Source organism: Anomalospiza imberbis, chromosome 10 (assembly GCF_031753505.1).
Source record: "Anomalospiza imberbis isolate Cuckoo-Finch-1a 21T00152 chromosome 10, ASM3175350v1, whole genome shotgun sequence".
Classification (NCBI taxonomy): domain Eukaryota; kingdom Metazoa; phylum Chordata; class Aves; order Passeriformes; family Viduidae; genus Anomalospiza; species Anomalospiza imberbis.
This window is the reverse complement of record NC_089690.1, coordinates 12937019-12947656: the sequence shown is the minus strand read 5'-3', so window position 1 is coordinate 12947656 and position 10638 is coordinate 12937019.

Here is a 10638-nt window from a genome sequence, read left to right as displayed (position 1 = left end):
ACATATTTGACATGTACATGCATAATATCTATTTATATTTATTGCGCAATCGTACTTTATATTACTCATGTTTTTTGCTCTACTCCCTACTTGCTTGCCCATTGTACACCCACCCTAAAGGATACTGTATAATCTACACTGGTTAGCCCAAATTCCAAAAAAATCATTATAGATACAGTGGGAATTAATCTGGTTCCTTGGCCTAGCAATTCCCTCGTGTTTACATTGTTAATCAAGAGGTTGCAGCGTAAGCACAAGACCAAAAGTCCTTCACCTTACCAGCATTACTATTTAGGTGATAGTTTCCATTGTTTACTTGAAACTGTGACAGCAGCAGAGAATTCAGTAAATTTTCTAGTTTTGCTTGAATAGCTTCAGCAAAGGTTTCTTTTGATAAACCTGACCTCCTTTTTAAGTATACTAAAGTGCAGGTATTCCCAGGGAAATATTTGCCATTGAAAGGAGAAACAAATCCTTGGGAGAGGGTGGTTGAAGGCCTAAAAGAGGGACTTACTGAATTTGTAAATACTAAGTGTTAAATGTAAATATTTATTTTTGGTTTTGCAACAGATTGAGGGGAAAAACACACACACAGAAAAAGAATAACTCTTTTATCTTAGTGCAAAGTGAGAATAAATCTTTCAGCTGAGTGCAAAGTGATTGTCCTATCAATCACTGAGTGCACCTCCACAGCGACCTCCCAGCCAAGGCTGAACTAACAAATCCTCAATGCTCCAGCCCAGCTGTCAGGCTCAGTGTCACCAGCGAGCTCTGCAGATGTGGCAGGGCACTCGAGGGATAGGGACAGATCAGATCATGTCTGAGAAGAGCATTGTGTGATCTCTTTAGTGGACAAGTGCCACGGGCTTCAGCTTTGTAGTTGGAAAGTTAGGTAACAAAAACTAGGTATTATTTTCTTTTCAATATTTTTGTGCAGTTGTAATTTGCAATTTGTGGACATTAAATGTTTTCTATTTCAATAGCCATAGTTTTATATCATAGAAGTTTACCTCGATTATATAACAATTTTTACTGTCTAAAGTATGACTAAAAACATACAGGTCACCAATAAATGTCATTGTGAAAGTCATCTCCACTTCTGTGTTAAGAACCCAAAGCAAAGAGATCTGTTTCCGTGTTCCTGTAAGTACTATACTCTTACCTGTAAAACTACAGCTATATATATATGTATGTGTATATATATACCTTCGGCAATATCATCCTTAAAGTATTTCTGTAACGCTGTAACATTTTATACCACTATTCCTCATTACTTTTAACCCCTATCCTGGCCCAGCTCTCCCTTAAATCTTTGAGATGAACAGGTTGTGTCTGCAATTCTTCTTGGAGAGGATACCCAGCTAGCTCCAAAATCACTAGTAGAACAGCAGTTCAGTAATTCATTTCTGTATCCCAGAACAGACTAAGCTAATGAAATTTACTTGGAGTGGAGACTTAGCAAATTGCTAATTTTCCTACATACACGTTGGAGTTTGAAGCCAAATTTAGGCTTAATCTTTTAGAAACTAAATTTAATTCTAGAGACAGTTTTATTTAGAATACTGTGTTAAATACAGGATCACATTGCATTATGGGTAATGGCCTTGAGCAGCCTGACTCAGGTTGCCTGTAGCTGAGAATTCAATGTAAATATATCCACTGAGAATAGAAGCAGTGCCACATTGTACTGCGGCTGCAGTGGAAACAGCATCAGGTTCCAGAAGGGAACCTGATGATAATAAGATAATATGATAATAAGAAGGGATTGGGGAGGGGAGGAGGGGTTGACAGTGAAAAGAATGGTAGATTGGATTTTGCCATTTCTAATTTGTATGAAAATAAACTAGAATTTAGTCTTGCATATCCCTAGTAAACTCCACTTCATACTGTGTCTTACAGTGCCACATACTGCAAAAAAAGTGAAAAACAGTTAAAGGTTGGGCCTGTGAAATTTTTATAGCCTATCTGCTGCATAACTTATTTTCTATGTATGTTAGTTATTCCTCAGCTTTGTGTATTGGCAGCTTTATGTACTGGTAGTTTTGTTAGGCTACAATTTAGCAAAGGCTCTGGGGCAGGAGGGCAGACAGAGCCATACCTTGGAGCTTTATCATGAGTGATCAGAGGTGAAGAATTGTTAGAATAGGATGGAAAGCAAAGACAGGTGCTGAACGAATACAAAACTGTAAAGATAATTAACCCCACCATTAAATAACATTTTTTAAATGTTTTGTTTTTTGAACCAAAGTCAGCTAAATTATTAAAATAATAAAGCAAAAAGAAGAGAAAATGCTGAAAGAGAATTTCAATTCCACTTAGAATTACAGAGAATTTCAAGCATCTCCAACTCCTATTCTCAAGCAAATGCAAACCTGGCCATTTCTGTGAAATTGAATGAATAAACAGAAAGGTTCAAGTTAACAGATGTGTGTAAGATACTAGCAGCCACTTTGCTACTGCTGACTTTTCTTTCAGAAAAAAAAGTTGAATTATGCACTTGAAATAATCAGATAATTATATGCCCAGGAAAGGGAAACAACATACTGCCTATGGGCTTAGATGAGCTTTGCATACCTAGCCTGAATCCTGCTCCTGCTTAGCTAAGCCTGAATCTTCCTCATGCTTAGTTTATCACATACACAACTACACCAAAAAAACCTCAAAACAGCTAAACCAGAAAACAAAACAGAAATAAATTAATTTTCTGAAAATATGTATTACAGTAGTGCTATTTAATTTTTAAATCACCTATGAAACACTAAAGGATCTAAAATAACTTTGTTTTAACAAGTTTATAGTAATTTAAGTAGTTTTTAAGCTTCTATAAGGATTATGTTTTGCACTGTAAAAAGATCTCCAAGCATGAGAACCAAGATTCCAGACCCAAAGCCCTCTTTCTGTACAGCAGCACCTATAAAGTGAGGCCACATGTATGATTTGCAGGACGCCTTTCAAAGGCAGGACATAAATAAGTACCTCTGAGATGTAATGTCACCTGCCAGAGCATTGGTGGTGTTGAACCTGATTTTTGTGATGTGATTATTCTAGATGCAAATGGAAAGAAGCAGTAGAAAGGCAGACTCTGTATACTAGACTGTACTATACAGTGCCATTTTTACATGTTAAATTCTGAAGAATTGTGTTTCTGGTATTTTTTATTTTCTCTGCTGATCTATGATGGCTCTCTCTATACTGTGATCTGTCATTTTTACATGAGAGTACACAGCAGATATGCACTGTTCTGTTCAAAAAGAAAATAACACATTTTCAGTAGCTTTCTAACACAACTGCAAAACCAGTAACCTTTTTCACAGAGCCGTCTACATCAGAGTGGTCGTATTTTGAAATACTGAAAATATTAAAACAATACAAAATAATTTAAATGAGTGTCAGTTTAACCTGTTCTTCACACCGTTTGTTTAGACTGTTTCTCATTAACCTACAAGTAACTGTGTTTTTATCTTTAACTCAGCAACATGGAGGAGAACCATGTATAGAGTCTGACATGAACACTTGAATCTAGAAAATGTACATTATCTGTACAGTTTATACCCTGAAAATTCTACAGTTGCTCAATTTTTTTTAAGCATCAATGTTTGTGATTCAATATCCTGTTAATCAAAGAAGACTTTAAACATTTATTGGAAAAAATATGCTGTACTTACTGCTTAAGCTTAAATAACATTCTACCAAGGTATGTGCTCCTACAATTCTTTTCATGAGGGATTCACCACTAATGTACACATCAAATAAGTTTTTAGTGCTTGACAGATCAGTACCAAAATGCCAGCATTCAGTACTGTGACCCAGAAATATGCATTTGATTTAAATGTGGAACTGAACCAAAATACTGGCAAGACACTAGAAAAGTACATATTAAATAAAATAAAATAAAAAGCTAAAGGCATATTCCAATTTTTATCTCAGTTCCAGTCCAAAAGTCGACTGCAAGATAAAGTTTTCCTTACACTTCACTGCTTATCTTGGAGCTGTTTAAAGGCTAAATTTTCTGCCAAGTTAGTTCAATTATTTTGATAAGATTATCCCATGATAGAACATGTCTTTATCTCTCCTGACATATCATTTGATTGATGATCTGGTTATGTCACAGGAGAAGCTGATCGACACTGCAAAGCTCCAGAACCCCAGCTCCAAGGAGATCGTCACCTCAGCATCCAAACTTGCAGAGGAGATCAGTGTGCACAGAGCACAGCAGTGGAATCCAGTTTCACTTATTGCAAAATAAAATTTACTCCCCTGGCCCACACAGCAATGGAGGCAATGACATCCTGAACAAAAATGATTGTGGGTAGAGATATCCCTGAAATTCAACTCCTATGCAATACCTAGAATATTTCACTTACTGATAACTGATTGCCAGCCAGCACACACCATGCACACACCACTGCTGCACTGGAAGTGTGGACTAGAACAAACACTAGGGCTTGTTTTTGTTTGGCAAAGCCTTGCATTTAATTTATCATGTCTACACTTAAATTTTGGGCTTTCCACCCTGTGTTTTTCTCCAAATGGCTATGCATGAAGTACTCTCTGGGGGTTAAGTTCATTGTAACAGTGGAGAAAAACACATCGGCAATACTAACAATATGCTCCAACACACACTGTGTTAATCCCACATTTTTTTTAAATATGTGTTTTCACAGAAAACAAAGGAATCTGAGACTTTCCCTATATGCTTTTAATTTGGGTAATGTTTGATTTCCCAAAAGCACAGAGCAACTCTCAGGAGGTCTCTAACAAATTTGAAAACAAACAAACATTCTTTTGCACAAGCTTTGAATCCCAATTTAGACAGTATTTTAGACGTAAACTGCTGACTACGCATTTGACAGGATTTTGCTGGCAGTCATTCCAGTATTTCTTTCTCCTTCAGAGGGCCCCTGAGTAACAGGACATAAAATAGTCTTTTAACAGAGGGTAAGATTAAAATATACACTGAATAATAAATATTGGAAGACACATCAGGGCAGCTGTGGTTCCTAGAGCTGTGTTACCCACTATTAATTTCATTATGTTGAAAATGGTACCATTTTAAACTAAAAGCCTCTCTAAAAGGCAGAAGAGGTCCAAAGGCTCATTATTATTTCAGGCTCTTGTAAAGATATAAATCTTCAGGAATTATAGGAAATGAAGTTGCAAACATGCATTTAAGTATACTTTAAACCCCTTGGTATCCTACATTTCAACCTTCAAATTGCAGCTTGTAATAGCAAGCATGGACATCAACGTAGAGAAGTCAAAGCAAGTCTATAAACTTTGGCCATAAACCTGTCACAGCTGTTTCTGTGTCCAGTCTAAACATGACTTGTAAGGTTTCTGTTAGGCAGTGCCAAAATCTGCTTCTTTCCCATCTAAAATCATATTGCTCTATGGACAAGATTTTTAGCTTAGTAAATGAGACCTCACATTTTCAAGATTATGAAAAAATAGTACCATCCACTCCAGAAGGTTGTCAGCATCCTCCCTTCTTGTTCTTTAGCCCAACCTTTTATCCCCTCATGTTCAAGCACTGCACCTGTGTGCCCTCTGTTCCCTTGGTGGTTGCTCAGTGCACCTGGGCACTCCATGGCTCATTACTGCTCACCTGCTTTTCACCCCTGTGCCCAGTGGGGATGAGGCTCCCACAGCCCCACTCCCAATTACCATAAACTGTGTGCCTACATACACAAAGACATCCAGGCACTTCAACAACATTTGTATCATGATACACCTTTATCTTAGTAGCTAAAAATTACTTCTATGCTGTCATGAAATGTAAAATGTTTTCCATTATCAAGTTCATACAACAAGGCTTGGATGGAATGGAGAACTTCTACAATTCTTCATAGCAAGGACCACATTCAGACCCACCATCACATTCTTTTCTGGTCACCTATTCAAAAATCAGAAAATATCCCTGCAGCCACTGCATTGCAATATTGCCTCAACTGCTTGATGCAGAAAGGCAATATTGAGAAATTGTCGGTGAAATGGCAGCAGGGGAATGTGTGTGTCAGTGTGTTCTGTTGATTTTTGCACATCTGGTTTGGGGGCAGGGGTTATGCATGTACAGGGTGCATTTTCATTTAGAAAAAGCACAGATTTCAGGGTCTGTTTTTCTCCTTTGTTTCACATACTCTTCTCTTTATTTAGGTATAAACAAAGAGCCCTTTTTATATCATAAATAGCCCTTTTTATTTTGTTTTCTTTTGTTTCCCAAACAAGCTTCTCTGTCTTGGTGATCTCTAATGTTATTTGAATCTTGTCTTTCACCTAATCACATTATTTCAATAAACTTGGAAAGGTCCAATCCTAACCCTATAACTCAAAAAAAAAGGCTCAAAACTTCAGACACACAACAGCTCACTCCAAACACCACTGCAGAGCTCACCATCAGCTTATAACCATAAAGGAAGGTAAAAATATAGCAGTCTCCATCCCAAGCAAGCAAGCAGATGCATCTATCAAACACATAGTTATTACAGACCACTTCCTCTCTCTAGAAGAGGTGATCTTCCTGTGCTCATGCCACCAGCTTCTAGAAGAAGAGGGGTTTTCCTGTTCTACTTTTCCAAGTGAGAGCACAGGGCTGACAGAGAGGGAGCCCCTCCATAGCAGAGAGCTCAGAATTCTCTCTTCCATTTCACATGTGTACGCTGTTTCCCCTGCTTTGTTGTTGACTTCCTCATTACAGCTAATCTTAAAATTAAATATTATACAGACAAGAAGGACAACAAAGCATTAGAGAAATAGTAAAACTAGATTTTAGGCTAGCCCTGCTTCTGTTCATACATGTAGTCTGCCATTTGCTGGAACAAATTTCCTCTCAGAAATGCCGTTTAAGAGTGAAAAATATGTAATACAATCTTTTGAACACATCCCTTTAAAATATCTACTTAGTTTACCAGATCACACTCATCATGTGTATTCTCAAAGTTGCAACAAATTTCATTTCAAGTTTCATTGAAAAATTATTAAATACTCCCCAGTTTGCCAAATTTTCCAAGGAATACAAATCTTCATGTAAAAATGCTGCTGTGAAAGACAATTCTGTGCAAACTTAGACATACAAATTAAAATAAATCACACTAAGACATCACCCCATGTGATTTCCTGAGGGAGAAAACCCCATAAGATTTACTGAGCTAGGAACAACATAATAAGAGACAATCTGTGAATTAATACTCAAATCAAAGCATAAGGACTTTATACACTAGAAGATTTACTTTTATCCCCACTAAATTTTTTTTTAAATGTAAGCACTGTTATTTATCAACTCCCTAGTGAAAAATATTTGTGGTTTTCTTTTAAAAAATGATGAAGCAAAACAGATGCTGCAGAGCAGAGCACAGCGACACAGGGAACTGTTGTTTGCTCACTCTCCAGTGAGCCACTCACGTTATTTGCAATCATGCAAGCCCTCATTAGGCCAAGTGCTGAGCCACAATGAAGCCTTGCTGCCTTGGGAGCTGTGCACGTGCAATTGAGATCAGGATTTGGCCACGTCCGTGCCTTCCTGGCCCAACAAGCACAATCCTTGCTATATAAATTCTTACAGATGCACAGCCAGTAACTTCCTGCTGGCATGCAGCTCACAGAGCTCACGTTTGCCTTTCACCAGGACACTGACCAGCAGAACACCAAGTAAGAGTGCCTGCTCACTTCATTTATCAGCTGCCACAAGCACAGGGATCTCATTGTGATTCTGTCGTGTCAAAGCCCACTCAACCACCAGCTTGCCCCAGAGAACAGTGCCATCCTCTCGCTGTGAGGTGCCCAGTGGCTGCCAAGGCTGTGCCTTGGTCCTGTGAAGGAGGAGCATTTTCATTGGTCTCTCACAGCACAAAGACTTTGTTCCCCATCCAGCACAGGGCTCACAGAGACCCCAGCCCAAACAGGAGGGCCCTGTCCCTTGAGAGAAGGTTCCTGGGTGCTGCCCTTCCTGCCTGGCTCCTGGCAGGGTCCACAGCAGGGCACACACATTCTGCTGTCACACTCCTCCAGACCCACACCCAACCTCTGAGGACATTTTTGTGCCTCAGTGAGTCTGATGAGCAGCACCTGAGGGCTCCCCAGCCTGCCCTGGCCCAGCAGCCCATTGCAGCCCAGCTTGGGCTGTGTCCCAGCCCCAGCGATGATGATGGACACTGAGCCCTGTCCCAGCCCAGCTCTATCTCCATGGCCCTGCTTGGCCATCCCATGCTGTGCCCCTCCCAGGTGCCCCTCACCAAGCCCAAAAGAAGAGCACTGCGAGGTTTGAGGTTATTCTGGCAGTGGTCTCTGGGGCCAAGAGGGGGGCCCCAGAGATCAGGATATAGAAGTTTTCCACTCAAGCGTACTCAACTGCATCCTCCGCAAATCCCACCTCAGAATTCATAACGACTGGTTAGGATTGTCAAAATAATTTCAGTCTCATCTCAGCATCTATCTGCTTTTTAAGACTCCGTCTCATCTGGGTATAAGTTTGAGTTTTTTGGACATTTATGGTGATTTAAAGGTTTTTCCCAAACCTAGGCAGTCCACCTGACAAGCATTAAAAACCAGGAAGGGAAGAAATGTGCACTGCAGACAGGTTTGGCCTAGTGATAAAACCCCTTAGAGGAGGAATGTCAAATGGGGTATTGTATTGGCAACCTGAACTTGCAGCTACACTCCTTCACCATTTTCTTCTTGGCTCATTAGACAAGAAACCAGACATGGGTTCCACATTTCAAAATTCAACCCATTTAATCCATTCATAAGAAGCTTTTTCTAAATATAACCACTTCTTTTTGCAACACAGAAAAGGAGAAATTTTGGCACCTCATCACTGGAAAATTTTAAGAACAGGTAGTTTGGATACCTATCAGGAATGACACAGATTATCCAGCTTTGTGACAAAGCCATGGACCAACTAATTGGTCAGAACTTTCTATGGGTTTAGAGACACTTCTGAGGCAGAGGAGGAGCTGATGGAATAATTCCATTGTTAGACATCAGCTTCCTCAGTTCTTGCTGCAGTTCAAACCAGCAGGCAAAACCCCTGCCTTTAACTACAAACAGTGCTGGCCTTGTGTTAAGGCTACAGTTCATGATACTGACTTTAATTTATAGCAGACAAATACAGCCTGTGATAAGCATGGAAGAATTAGAAAAGGCCTTGGCAGAGCTTCAGCACAATTTCAGCACAACGCTTTTTGGTTTCTTGTCCCTTGGGATGGTATTCCTCTACCATAGGTGGTGTTTCACAGGAAATAATTTAAAATCTATGCTCTTGAATTACTTTTGACTCTTTCAAACTCGCAATCTCTCCCACCAAACAGCCTTCAAACAGTAATATCAGGATATGCAGTTCAAAGACGGCAGGAGAGCCTCTGCTTTATTTGTAAATGCTGTTATTTGTTAATTCTGAAAGAGCCATGAGTGGCTTATATTTATAATTAACCATTTGTACTGCGAACATATGTGTTTTACAAGGTTCATCATTTTCCCCTTTTGTCAGCATTGGGCTACTTCATAAAAAAATTATTACATTTTTCCTAAAAGATCATAATCCTTAAACAGCTATTTCATGAATATTCAATTTTTTACAAATGGAAAAAATTAAAAAGTACCTGAAAATAATATCAATGCAACTTAAAAACAAAACCAACTTGTAACATTACACAGCTCCCTGTAATGGTCTGCAAAGAGCTCCATATATTTGTATCCCTGTGGCTGTATTGGCCTCACTTTGAGCACTTCTCTCAAAAAGGGCTCTCCAGGCAGCAGACACTTTCCTGGCAGTAAAAGAAGAATAACCTACATTTAAACCCTTTTCCTTGTAAGTAATCGGAAAACTACCACTTCTGTAAAGCTAGAAAATGATGAAGGGAATGAAGATCAGCACAATTTCTGAGTGGACTTATATGAACTACATGAGGCAGTCCTCCTCTAACCATGTGGCCTTAGCCACAAGCTTAAGGACTGGTGGCATAAGCCTATTTGAAGTGAAGATTCTTATTGGAGTTTTTTAATACTTTGTGCTTGTCAGGTTGTTTACATTTGTTTCCATATATAAGCTTCAATTCTTGCAGTCTCTTAGCCTTCTACCTGACTGCAGTTCCTCAGGGCAGAGTGAATTAAAAAAAGAAAAAAATTTATAAATCAAATTTTTTTCTAGATTACACTGCAGGGAAAAAAATAGACAGAAACACAATGCTCTTACTGCCTAACTCAATTATAGAAAAATAACATCAGTGAGAAAATTACTACTTCCATAATTACTCTTTTCAATAATTGTTTTTCAAAATTCCATGAAAAGCTCTGAGTGCATTTCAAACTTTGAAGCAATGAAGTAGATCAAAGTATGTATATGTTCTCTCTTACTAAGGAAGATGCACAGTATTTGACAGCTACAAGAAATGTTTTTGTGGAACTTGTAGGATCAAAATAGCAATAAACTTAAAGCAGTGTGTATCTTGACGGATTTAAATGCAAAATATGCATGTTATGTTGCCAGTTAAATGGATTGTGGTGTTTTCCTCTCCTCCTCAGGGCAAGCATGGAATGTTTTAGACAGGAAACAAAAGAAAGGAAAATTATATTTCTTTTAGTCATTAAAGAATAGCTTTCCTGTATTTTAACTAAACTCTTTTTGAAGGGGGAAAAAAAGGTTAA